Source organism: Crocuta crocuta, unplaced genomic scaffold, assembly GCF_008692635.1.
Source record: "Crocuta crocuta isolate KB4526 unplaced genomic scaffold, BGI_CrCroc_1.0 scaffold218, whole genome shotgun sequence".
NCBI lineage: Eukaryota > Metazoa > Chordata > Mammalia > Carnivora > Hyaenidae > Crocuta > Crocuta crocuta.
In genome coordinates, this window is record NW_027533170.1 from 4,666,976 (window position 1) to 4,681,005 (window position 14,030).

Sequence of the window (14,030 nt, forward strand, 5' to 3'; positions counted from 1 at the left end):
GATAGTCCTCGTAAATGCTACAGGCCTCTTCACAGAAAAAAAATGTGTATGCAAATAGACACAAAATATAGCAGACAATCTTAGGAGCCTCACAGACCTTCTGAACACAGAATCTGTACCCTTACATAGACTCTTGATATTCAACGACTATTTTCATGGTGACCCAAAGGGCCAGGTCCTGGGATAATTTGTCATTTTGCTGAAGCACACATTTGAATTACACTAAAATAAAGTTCAAAGACCGATGTTAAGGAGCAAGCCCCCCAGCTAGTGGAGGGTGTGGGCTGGCATTCACATCTCAGTTGGACTCTAGCAACTTTATGACTCATCGTTAGTACAATAATTATCAAGAAGCACTTTAGTGGCAATTATTAATATATTCTGAGGGTCTTTGAATTTCTAATAAAAAGAGTACACTGTGCTTTCTATATCCTGAGGCTCCTCAACAAGTTATGTTGATAGTGATTCTCTAAATGAAAGCAGGCTTATAAAAGATAACCAATAAAAATAAATATATTATCTCCATAGATGGTCATTCATTAACATACTTACTAAATACCTATTTTCTAGAAGGTTCTTGCTAGTCATTGTGTAGTTTGGAGAGATAAATAAAAAAATACAAACTCAATCTTCTACCAGCATTCAATATTATCCACTATGTTTATTTCTAAAAATACTGACCACAAAGAACCACAGGGCTCAAGTTTTATTATGGACACCTTAAAACAAGTACTCAGAAGTGTCAGATATATCTACTATATTCTTCAATTCCTATAATCATGAAAGTTCTAACATGGGTTTGCTGATAATCGCCTTCAGTGTCGGCACTAACTTATGTCATATGAAGATAAATCATGAGAAATCTGATTAGTCTTCTTAAAAGAAACAAGGTTGGGATCATAAAACATGATGAATTCATGATCTGATTTCAACAACATGCCAAGAGAAATTTCTTAAAATAGTGCATGGTGGGTACATTTGTTTCTTTGATCAGAAGTTCACTTTCACTTATTCCCCTGGCCTATGCTTTACACCCTCCTTTATCCATCTCCCCAACCAGCATGCTTTCACTCTGCACATGCATGGTGTTTCAGCATCTCTTACTGGTACCTCATTTTTTTAAAAAAATGTTTTATTTATGTTGGAGAGAAAGAGACAGACAGACATAGAATCTGAAGCAGGCTCCAGGCTCTGAGCTGTCAGCACAGAGCCCGACACGGGGCCCAAACTCAAGAACTGTGAGATCATGACCTGAGCCAAAGTCAGATGCTCAACCAACTGAGCCACCCAGGTGCTCCTGGGGCCTCATTTCTAATCTTCAATTCTTCTGCTAGTGCCCACGCAAAAAGCTCCGGCCGCAGGCACCCAGAGCCACCCCCAGTGGCATAGAAATGTGGATTTATTTACTCCTACTCCTCAAAAGGCATAAGGGTGCCTGCAGAGTGTTCTAGGAACACTGCTCCTGTTCCTAGAACTTCGTAGTGGAAAGCAGTTTCTGGTTTTTCAAACAGGAGCTCAGGCTGTACTTCCTCAACAAGCCACTGCTACAGATGGTTGCTCACTCTACGTACTATATACATCACTGTTAGTTACATGATGGATCAAGTCAACCTGTGAGAGCTGGGATGGAAATCCAAATAACACATGTCAGATTGTTTTTCAGGAGAAATAAGTTAGAATTCATGTATTGATAGTTTACTAAGTATGCTGGGCATGAGGTCCTGACCTTAGCTGTTTACATATATTCTCATTTAATCAACACAATGACACAGGAGTTATCACTATTTACCAAGTTGTAAGAAAACCAGAAGAAGGTAAGTTAACTTGCCAGGGCTGGGATTCAAATGTAGTTCTATCTGATCCATGTCTTTTCTCTTAACTGCTATACATCATTGTCTTTTATGGATATTTCAAGTTTTAAACATCACTGTATAATATAATCATTAATATCACTGTATAATATATTTTATGAGTTGTTGATTGTGTGTATGGGTCAAATGTAGTTTATTCATTCATTTTTAAAGTTTATTTTACTTATTTTAAGAGAGAGTGGGGGAGGAGAGCATAGGAGGGGCAGAGAGAGAGGAAGAGAAACCCAAGCAGGCTCCACGCTGTCAGCATGAAGTGTGATGTGGGGCTTGAACTTGCAAACTGTGAGATCATGATCTGAGCCAAAATCAAGAATTGGATGCTTAACCAACTGAGAGCCACCCAGGTGTCCCTAAAATGTGGTTTAAAACAGAGATGTATCAAACTTTTTTTGATTTTCAAACTCCCTGTACTTAAAATTCTGCATATATTTGAAAAAGCAATTGAAAAATGTCTATATATGTGACTTGAACCCTACTAGAAATTCCACAAATTTATATGACTTACTAATAAGTAAAGACAGCAAGCTAAATAATAACCATTACCAAATTCTTTTCTTTAACATGATCTCCTGGTAATGTATCAGGCAACAGACTGAAATTCTGCTAACTTAATTGCAATTTCAAATAACATTAATTCATATACTTTACTTTTCTTCCCCTAAATCTCCAGTCAAATCCTTGCAAATGAAAGGAAACATACTGTATTGTTTTCTCTGTAGAGATACTATTGAGCAATGAGAGTGTTTCAGACTTGCTACTTTCACTATATTTAAAAAAATACTGTTGTACTGTTTTAAAATTTTACAAAATTGTTGCCAAACTGTACACTTCATTTTGCAACTTGCTTAAAAAAAGTCAGCACTGCTTTTTGAAATTTATCTCTGAAGGTAACACAGAGGTCAAGTTCTTCCACTTTAACTGTTCTTTCTCATGGTACAAAGAGACCTCTTTAATTATCAGCTTAGAATAGGCCATCACATTGTTTCACTCTGTCACTATCAGAGATGTAATGACCATCCTATACATGTACAATGCTTTCTGTGTTGACACCTGGAGGCGTGAACTTCAGGCTCATAGGGTTTGTGCATCTCCAAAATTCCTAGGTAACTGCAGGGCGCCTGGGGGACTCCGTCGGTTGGGCATCCGACTTCAGCTCAGGTCATGATCTCAGGGTTCGTGAGTTCAAGCCCCACGTCGGGCTCTGTGCTGACAGCTCAGAGCCTGAAGCCTCCTTCAGATTCTGTGTTCCCTCTCTCTCTGCCCCTCTCCTACTCATGTTCTGTCTATCTCTCAAAAATAAACAAACATTAAAAAATTAAAAAAAAATAAAGTGCCTATACCAATTTCCTTTGCCACCAGAAATGTATAAAGAGTTCTCATTTCCCTACATAAATATTTGGCAATATGAAGCCTTCACATTTTTGTCAACTTGATGGGTATGTCAAATGCTATCTCATCCATGTTGGGTTTATCACTCCATTGGTTCATCAGTGAAATTTACTGCTGATATAAAATTTTATTTTTCTTAGTGCTGACAGTGCATTGAGATGATGTTTACATATTCCAATGGTCACTTTGAAGTTGCTATAATTTAAAAGATTTAAAAATTAAACTTTTAAGTCTGGAAATCTAATTTCTCCCTCATAACATGTTCTAGTGTTGCCTCAGTTAGGACAATATCTGTTAAAAAGTGCTTGGTATATTCATCACAAACTTCCCCGGTTTTGAGGATTCTACTAATTAAAAAGAAAAGTACTTCTAAGTTTTATGCTATATAAATGTTTGGCACTTATGACAAAGGGCAATATTAAAGATATTAAAAGTACTTACAATGTCATCTTTTTACACACACCTCAATAAAATTAATCATTCCAGCTTCTGCTTCCTGAAAGTATTTTATACATCATTTATGTTACTCAGCCCAATGTTGGTTTGTTGCTCCTTCATTAAGTTGGGTCTTCCTAGGCTAGGATTGTTGTGTTGTAATATCTTTAAATACAAAATGCATCTTTAAGGTACAAAACATCAGAGCACCTCAAAAAGTTTCTCTTCATGTCCCCTTCCAGTGCTATGCCTTCAAGAGTGAACACTATCCTGACATCTAACAACACAGATCTGAACTTTATAGAAGTAAAATTATAGAACACATGTTCTTTTGCCTTTCACTCAACATTGTAACCAGGTGATTTACCCATGGTGTTAAATATAGCTGTGGTACTTACACTGTCATTGGTGTGTAGTATTTCTCTGTATCACCATACCACAGTTTACCCATTCTACTGTTCATGGGCACTGGGTAGTTTGTACGCTGCAGCCCTCAGGAAGACTATTGCTATGGGCAACACTGTTCATGTCTCTTATCGATCATACTGCACGTCAGTTGGGATACACCTAGAAGTGGGATTTCCAGTTTACATGGCATGTGTATGTTCGATTTTATTTTCTTTTTAAATTTTTTAACATTTGTTTATTGTTGAGAGACAGAGAGAGACAGAACATGAGCAGGCAGATGGCAGAGAGAGAGGGAGATACAGAATCTGAAGCAGGCTCCAGGCTCTGTGCTGTTAGCACAGAACCTGATGCGGGGCTTGAACTCACAAACCGTGAGATCATGACCTCAGCTGAAGTCGGATGCTCAACTGACTGAGCCACCCAGGTGCCCCGTATGTTCAATTTTAAAGGATAATAACAAATAGTTTCCCAAAGTGGAATACCAAAGTCTAATCTCTGCATTCATTCATTCGCTGCCTAATTTTTAAAAATGCATCAAGCAAAAATGTGTCAGAGCCCTGTGCCTGATGCTGGTGAAAACAGTCAGCACCAAGTTCCTGGGTCTCTGCAGCACCCACTCCTTCTGATATTCATTTACCTGAACATGTGCAGGAGGCCAGGCATGGCTGCACATTTGGAGACCATCAGATTAATAACAAAGACAAATCCCTCACCCTCATGGTATTTACAATCTAATGGGGAGACAAACAGTGAAGGAAATCTAATATGTAAGTTAAAAAAAAAGAATATCAAAAAGTAGAAACGCTATGGAAAAAAATTAACTAGAATAAAGAGGAAGAACATGGAAGTGGGAAATGGGGTCTTATTTTAGATAAAACGCACAGGGAAGGTATCTCTAAAAAGGTGAAATAAGGTTCTGAAAGAAGGAAGTAGTGATAAAGGTAGGGAGTAGTTACATTTATTGTATACACATTCTGAACGTGGAGATAACATGATTTGTGATGGATCAGACGTGGGGCGTGAATACACTGATTATGACAGGCTATTCATGAATGTTCGACTGGATGTGGAACAATATCTACTAACACATTTGTAGAATGATCTATCACCTGTCAACAGATGCACGCTAATTTATGAGGCAGTCTTCAGAGTACAGACTATGTTCTCTATAATAATACCCAGACTGTATTTCAACTCTTCCTCTGTTGTCATCCCAACAATCAGTTGATAGTTACTTTGTAAACAAAGAATTATTATTCTTCCTGGAGAGAAAGATTTATAAGTGAAACAGATAAACACACGAATATGTCTAAATATATGTGTGCTTGTATGTGTATATACATAATCTTATTATCACCTTCTATGCTACTATTCCCAATTACCATTGTATTTTTCGTGTTGACTTTTTCCTTAGGGTTTTGATTCTGATTTACGGTAATTCAACAAGGAGGCAGGTAATTGGGTTTAAGTTTAGCGATACCACCACATACGAGCCAGTACTGAATGAACAAGTAATAAGTCTCTCTTAACTCTTCTAGCCTACTTTTTGCTCTACAAGATAAGAATAGCAATACTTTCATGTCACTTCTTTAGAACTGAAAATCATACAGAGTGCTCTGTAGCTTTTGTTTTATGATGCCAAGAAGCACTATCTGGAAAATCCGTCTTAACTGACAGATTTGGTCCACCTAAATGGCAGCCTTTGCAGTTAGTGGTCAGTGGAGACAGCCTTTTCTCCTGTAGAACAATAAAAATTTCAAACGCCGGGTTTACAAAGCCTTGGTATGTCCTTATCTGGGAAGTGTTACACTTTATCCTTGTTTCTGTAAAGAAAGGATGATTATAAAGGAAAATGAAAAATTCCATATAAAATTAGAAGATGAAGGAAGCGTAGCTATTAATCTAATTGTATAGCTGTGAAAGGCTTTAGAGCAAGACGGGAAAAAGTGAACGGCTATGGGAAAGGAATCAAACGCAAGTATGCTAATAACTGAGAAGACAGAGTTAAGAATCGTGCAGAAAAATAAAAAAGCAAAACAAAGGTAAAAATTTAGAAAATTGCCATTCACAATGAAAGAGAGACTCCCAAAGTTTAATCTAACAAATGAGCTGCGATGGAGAAACTGCACTTGCCTCCCACAAACACAGTGAGAACTGTAAATGCTTTAAGAATGAAAACATCAACTCCTTTTATAAAAGGTTCAAGAGGAACCGGGATGCCTCTGCATCTAAAGCGTAAGATATTAGGACAGTTCTGACAGCCCTGTTTCTTCTCAACCACATAAACAGCCTGGTGAGAAAAAGCTTATGCTAACTTCTACTGAAGATGGAAATTGTTTTTACTTATTTCCATTATTAAATGCCTACCGTGCAGACTGCTATGGTCTCTTTCCTCTTAAGGGCTTACAGTAAGAGACAAAGAATACACAACTGAAAAGACACCGCACAGTCTCACTCAAATAAATAAATGAACAGTCCCCATTAGCAACATGGACAAGGAAGGAGTAACCGCCGGTCATTACACAGCATGTGTAACAGAGTCAATGGGTATCATGTGCATGGTGATGTCCAGCCAGGAGACATTAAATAAAGAGCTTTTGAAAGCAAAAAGGAAAGGTGAACAGAATATACTCCCTACCTCACAGGAGAGCCGGGAAAAGGCTCCCCAAGTGAAATACAATGATTATAAACTGAATAAAGCTGGTCGAATCACTTTTGTGGGTTAGAGATAAGAGCCCAGATATCCCCTTTCCTAACATCAGTGTGATATGTGTTATATCTCATTTAATCTGTGCCTTCGCTCATTTAATGTAGAGTCACATGTGATATTCATCGTAGCAGGGAGGAAACTGACACAGATGATGAGGTGACCTGTCTGATCATTGGAAGTGGTGCAACCGAGAGGGAAACCAGGGCAGTGTGACCTAGGAGTCCACATTCTTACGCACCATCTCTACTAAACTGTCACTTCAGTAAAACCTACTAAGGTCGGTTACTGGTAGAGCTGTGTACGATGCCTGGCCTGTAGTAGGCTCTAGTTAAATAATGGCCAAAAGAAAGAACGAAAAACAATGCTGGAGGTAATGAGTGTGATATTTAAAAAAAAAAAAAAAGGTTTTCGCCCCTCTTTGATAAGGCAATGTTCTGAAATCGACTGAGAAAATGTGACGAATGAGACGGAACACCTGCCTTATCTTTACGCACGCTCTTGAAAGACCAGCAAGAGGAATCCAGCCAGTCAAGAAATCTCTACTCCTACTCCGATACTGGAGATGACTCATTTCAGTGGGTCCACACTTGGTTATGTAGATTCCTCTCAACTATCAGTAACAAAACATAAGGCAATTCATGTCAATTCAAAACACAGCTATTAGACATTTATGATACCTAGAAATTAAATTATTATTTCAAGATTATAGGAGTAAAAGGACCAAGTATTCCAGGCTTTCGCATAACACAATGCACACAGTAAGGCAATAATTTTATTAATCGAGAAATCTCTCCAATTCAACTGAAAAAAATATAAGGTACTTTAGATTCTCTCTTCTAGTTCACTAACCTTAATTCTTTATTTTTAAAGCTTATTTATTTTTGAGGGGGGGAGGAGAGAGGGGAACAGAGGATCTGAAGCAGGCTCTGTGTGGACAGCACTGAGCCCAATGTGGGGCTCGAACCTACAAGCTGTGAGATCATGACCCGAGCAGAAGTCAGACACTCAACCGAATGAGCCACCCAGGTGCCCCCACTCACCTTAGTTCCTACAAAATTGAAAAGGCTTACAAAAATAGGAGAAGAAAAAAGCTAGATTACATCATTGCAGTTATGTGGACAAAGCATTTCTATTTACAATATTTTGGGAGGAAGGGAGAGGGGGAGCACGGACTGCCTCCTCAGGCCTGTCAGCACAGCATCACGGGGTGTCCCTGCTTCTCAAAGGAAAGCCAGACAGAAGAAGACTCTGCCTTGTTTGGAATGTATCTCTGACTCAAACATCTGCCAATGAGGTTTGCTCCTGGTACTTTACTCCCATAAAGTAAATAGGACTTTAAATTCTTATTTCCCCAATCATATTTTCAGGAAAACTCCCTCAAAAGAGTCTCCCTCCTTTAAATGTAAGGGAGCGAACTCTTCTAACTTCTGCATTGTTCCAGGGCTGAAAAATCAATGAAAAATATGTGCCTGCATAAGAGAAGTGGAAAGACTACTCAGTGGAACAAATGGATGAGCAAGTTTAAAGTTCCGTTGGCCAAAAATTCATGATCCACCTGCAGAAATTTCCTACAGGACTACTCCTCAACACACAGGCCTCTACTGCGACCATCAGCTTATTATGCACCACCTATGAGCTGGTATCCTGAATGGTTGACTTGAAGAGCCAATGAGCTAATAATTTCAGGCAACCATCTACAGAACTAAGAATAATGAGATTTTGTTCAGCTTTGTTTCTAAATTTCCTTTTTCCTAATCTCAGTTTCTAGCATGTCAGTCATGCATGTAAACTAACAAAGGAGGGGAAAGAAGCAGCGGAGGTGGAATTCAAAGTGTTTCAGACAAATAGGAAACTACGGTAACAGGAAGCAAATATGTAACTGAAGAGTGTCTGGAAAGAAAAGTAAAAACTGAAATGCCTAAACCATATTAATAATCCTCAACTTTTCCTAACATCTGTGCTGTGAAGGTGCTCAAGGAAGTGAAGTCCTATCTTACGTTTATTTAAAAGAAGCCATCACAACCTTATTTTTTGGTTGTTATTTTATGTTTTCCCAAGGTAGAAAATGCTATACTCTTTAAAAAGGAACACACACACCACATATACATGTATATACAATACACGTATATATACACAACACAACATATATGCTGTGTATATATACGTGTATTGTACAACACAACATGTATGTTGTGACGTGTATACGTGTGTGCACATGTGAATGCAGGCGTGCCCATATCTTTGTAACGAATCATGTGCCTGAATATATACGCTTTGTTCAGCAAATCATGTAACTGAAAGAAAGACAAGAAAAACTACCTAATGAAACAAAATGGTGCAATCTTTTCCTCCAGGTAAGGAATGATTACTGCGCCACTTCTAGATGCCGGCAAGAACTCAGTAACGCCAGATGCTACCATGGGTAGTATGGCTAATTAAGATTTAATGTACTTTTCTGCTCCAACAATTAAATGGGAGGGACTGCAGGGAATTGTTTTATATTGCCAGGCAAATCATAGGATGGTCAGAAAAGTGAAGACAAATTTCTGCCCCAAATTCTGTTTTCCTCCATTTGTTGAAGAACACGTGCACTCATGAGGAAGCCCCCTTCTCCCGGCACTTGGAGTTTAAAACATACGCCGCAGGTTTTAGCACTTTCCGAGCACGGTTTCAGACACGCCAGATGTATGACCATCTAGGAAATCGATGTTTAATGGAATAAAAAGAGGAGCTGCTGGAGCCTGGGAGCCATTTTATTACTGTCTGATTTAGCAGCATCTAACCGAGACGGCAAGTTTTATCATGCACCTTTAGCTACTAAATTCACAAAACAAACAGAAGGTTTACCAGGGGAGGGAGAGAGTGATCAGACTCCTCTTCCAGTAAAACAGCATGTGTTGTCTAAAATTGCTATGGGAACCTGGGAGCTCATAAGGCAAATCGAGTTCTAGTTGAATGTCTTCTTTAATATCCTATATTCCGACCTCCACAGTAAATAAAAAGTTTACATGCCGACATCCATTATAAGTAAGATCAAATATTCACAGGAAAATGAAGTACAATGACGTTAAACTCTGCAATTTAATTATCATGCTGAATTCTTGTTAAGCATCTAAGTAGTGTGACTGCTTGATGCTTCTGTTGGCATATTACAATTGATTTTAACGTATTCTGTAAATTCCAGGGAGTAAAAGGAAAGACAGATTTGTGTGCCAGTTCTCCTTCTGCCTATAATATAACGAAGGGTTACATTATTAGACATTATTTTCTCTTCAAAGCGGTATAAATACCTGCCGTTTATATCTAACTATGCAGCAGAGGAACCAGGTTCAAAAGGAAAATTAATAAAGAAGGTACAGAGAAAAAGAGGACAGAAAACACCACCTAAATGAGAATGGGATTGGAAACACTAACTTAAGCCTGCCTCAGTGTAACATTTCTCTATATGAACCAGTTTCTATTCCTTTTCTTTTTTTTTTTTAAGTGTATTTATTTATTTTTGAGAGAGAGAGAGACAGAGAGAGACGGGGAGTGGGGGAGCACATGAGCAGGGGAGGTGCAGAGAGAGAGAGAGAGAGACAGAGACAGAGAATCCCAAGCAGGCTCTTGTCAGCAAAGAGCAAGATGTACAGTTCAATTTCACAAACCACGAGATCATGACCTAAGCCAAAACCAAGAGTCGGGGATGCTCAGCCGACTGGGACACCCAGGCGCCCCTCATATTCCTTTTCAGAAAAGTGGAATTGAGTGCAGGAGAAAGAAAATTTGATCAAGAGTACAACTATTTAGGATCTAGTCCCACCTCTGGCATTCAGAGCTGTGTAACTTTGGGTAAATCAAAGACCTTCCAGGAAGTGGCTTTACAGACTTCAAACAGCAACTTCTTATTCCCTTCCTTTGATGCTACAGTATAGTCAGGGTCTCAGCTTATGACATTACAATGATTTCCACAGCAACCACACCAACATCAGTATGGAGTTAGGAAACCTTTATAGCCTCAGGTAAAGGCAAGAGACTGGCTACCACAGGTGAACATCTACTGGAAAGCATGCATCTCCTTATACACAGCAAGGATGAAATCAAACTGTACTTGGCAATTAAAGTGCCCCTTCTAGGCTTCCTCTTCTACCTCCAACTGTGACTAATAATTGAAGTCTTTCCCTTTAAGGGGAGCAATGGACATTTCTGAAGATAACTTGTCTTAAGGCTTTAGCTTTTTCAACAGTGAATCAACACCATGCATGGGGCGTGTGCATATGTGATGGAAAAAAATGATAAAAAAATCACTGAGACTATATCTGTGAAAGGGGAGAGGAGGGAGGGGAGGGGGACACGATGTGCAACTTGCTTTATATCTTTTGTTTCAAGCCTTCCATGGGATAACCATGAGGAAAGAAAGCACCCATCGCTCTGACTCTGAACTGACTTGAGAATCAAGCCTAGTATGCTTCAAGTCTACCTCTCCTACTAACTCAACATCTGATGTAGCCAAGTCAAGCAGTGTGTTCCCAAGGCCTCCGTATCTGAACTGGATTCTACTCAGAGGGTAACTGGCCACCTCCACGGGGGCCGACATGGTAACTGGGACTTCACTGCACTTTCAGAAAGGCAGAAAAAGCAGCAGAATTCCTCCACAGATGTTCCATTTCTATAAAAATAAAATCTGTCCTCAGCTGTACTTATAATTCTTATTGGCAAGAAAAACAAACTGTTTACAAGAAAGACGAGGACATTTGAGAAAGTAAAAAAACAAAAAACAAAAAAAAAAATGTTACCTAAGGTGTTAATTTCATAGTAAATCTACAAAGCACATTACCATCGGATGGACGGGGGAATGAATGAAATGACCTTGATGGTCTCTTCCAAAACTGAAGATGATGAAGATTCTATCATTGTGAACTACTTTGTGTGAAATGTGGAAGACATCCCCACATTAAAAAATGCCCAGAAGTGTTTACCCCACAAAAGATAAAAAAGGATAGATACTTACTTGGCAGAAACAATTACCATTTCTTGATTATATCCTTCTGATATAAATTACTAACAACCTATAAAGGGGAAACACTCATCATCAAGATGTTATTTTTGTACATACTAGAAGACAGGTATAGTGATGCTTCTAAGCTTTATTTAGAAAATCATCTGTCCACTAAAACAATATCCATTATTTGTTAGGTTTTTAGTGTCTTCTTGGTAAATTTGAAAATTAATAATATGCTACCCATGCACATAATTCAGAATATACTATATTAGCTATTTCCCCAATCATTACACTAGAATGAGCCACTCATACACACATACGTATTTCTGTGACTAATAACAGCACAGGGGATGTTTGAAAACAGCATGTCATACACAATGTATAGCCGTAAACAGTAAACTTTCTTTAAGTGTATTTAATTTGAGAGAGAGACAGAGAGAGAGAGAGTGCACATGGGTAGGGCAGAGAGAGAGAATCCCAAGCAGGCTCTGCACTGTCAGCTCAGAGCCTGACATCGGGCTTGAACTCACGAACTGTGAGATATGACCTGAGCTGAAACCAAGAGTTGGATGCTCAACTGACTGAGTCACCCAGGCACCCCTAATTTTCTTTCTTAAAGGAACCCAGTACAGTATCAACTCTGTAACTCTGATACCTTGACATCATGGGATAATCACCTACATTAACCAAAACAGGCATAGGGTTATTAACAGACTTGGCTATTAAGATTTTTATACTAGAAATTCACCCTTATAGCTCCATGTATCTAAGATTATTCATCCATGATTTTATTCTCAGTTGCAAAGTGGAAAATAAGTTTTGCAAACATGCATAAGTACAATTACTCTAAATTCTCTGAATACAAAGAGCCTTTAAAAATATCCGTCTGAATCATGGGAATCTACTCCCGAAGCCAAGAGCACACACTATATACACTGTATGTTAGCTAAATTTAAAAAAATTTATTTTACTTAAACCCTTAAAAAATATCCATCTGCACTGTATATTATCGATAAAACCAGGGACAACAGACTCAGTCGACCACCCACTATGTGGCTGTGTACATCTATCCTGGTGTATCTGTGTGGCTTCCACCGAGATCCGTGTTTACAATGCTATCGAGTCTCCGGTTCAGGAGAATTCCTTGCCTGCAGACCACAACCACATTTCCTTGTACTGACTCCACCAGCCCACCGCTATAAAGGGCCATAGGTTAGGTCAGGCCTCTTAGAGTGAAACACTAAACATCCGAATACAAAGACAAAATGAAAAAGCTTCAAATTTCACTTGCAGCTTCATCAAGACTCCCAGTGAAGCAGCCCCCAAAGCAAGGACACACGATTGTGATACAAGTCCTCACACATCAGTCAAAAGCCTCCACGAATATACTTTATGCATTTATTCAACAGATTCTGACCCTTACTTGTGGGGCACCCCGCCCCTCCTAAAAGGTCCAACGGGATATAATTTAAACACAAGGCAAATGGAGGCTAACTCCACCAAAGAGGGAGTTCTACTACAAAAATGTATTTTCTCCATGTAGAAGAAAAATACCTCCATAGAACCAATGAAGCAGTTAGGCTTCCAGACTCTTGTGTAGAATTTGATGTGAGCCTTAATGGGGCTGAACTATGGAACCGTTGTGAAGTCCTGATTCTAGTGGGGACTGCCTGGCAACAGGCGTGGTAAGGGACACATGTTGATTACTACTGCTATCAGTAGGGGGAATAATATTAGCAATCCCTTACTGGGCATCCACCATGTGCTAGGCATGGTGATAAATGCCTCACATATTTTACCACTGATTTTCATAGATACTTCCCCTGTATGAGATAGGTATTGTTTTTATCTGACAGGTTTAAGAAAATCAAGCTTTGAAGAATGAAGCGACCTGCCTCAAGTCTCACAGCCGGGGAGTTGAAAAGTCATATCCAAGTCCAAACGACTTCCAAGGTCTACTTCATTTACCACCTGGCGACACGGCCGTGAATCAAAATATGAACTTTCCTTTCCACGGCCCAAACCCCCCATCCCTCAGTACAGGTGTGATCCAAGCCACATACTGTGACCTAATTGACATGGAACATAACTAACTAAATCCTACCAGGGGCAGTATTTTCATCTTTTAAAAAGGAGGCAGCTTAACCGAAGTCATGAATGGTACGGTAGACAGTGAAGGAAAAGTAAAAGAACAGCTTGTTGCAGGAAGGAGATCGGCCGTCGTGATGAAGACACG

At 39.1% G+C, this 14,030-nt stretch overlaps 1 protein-coding gene across 3 annotated transcripts in view; it reads right to left on the minus strand.

Annotated features, from left to right (window-relative positions):
- The window catches only part of COMMD10 (COMM domain containing 10), a 202,435-nt gene that overhangs the window by 75,651 nt on the left and 112,754 nt on the right, over positions 1–14,030 (minus strand). The gene's annotated exons all lie outside the window — the stretch shown is intronic.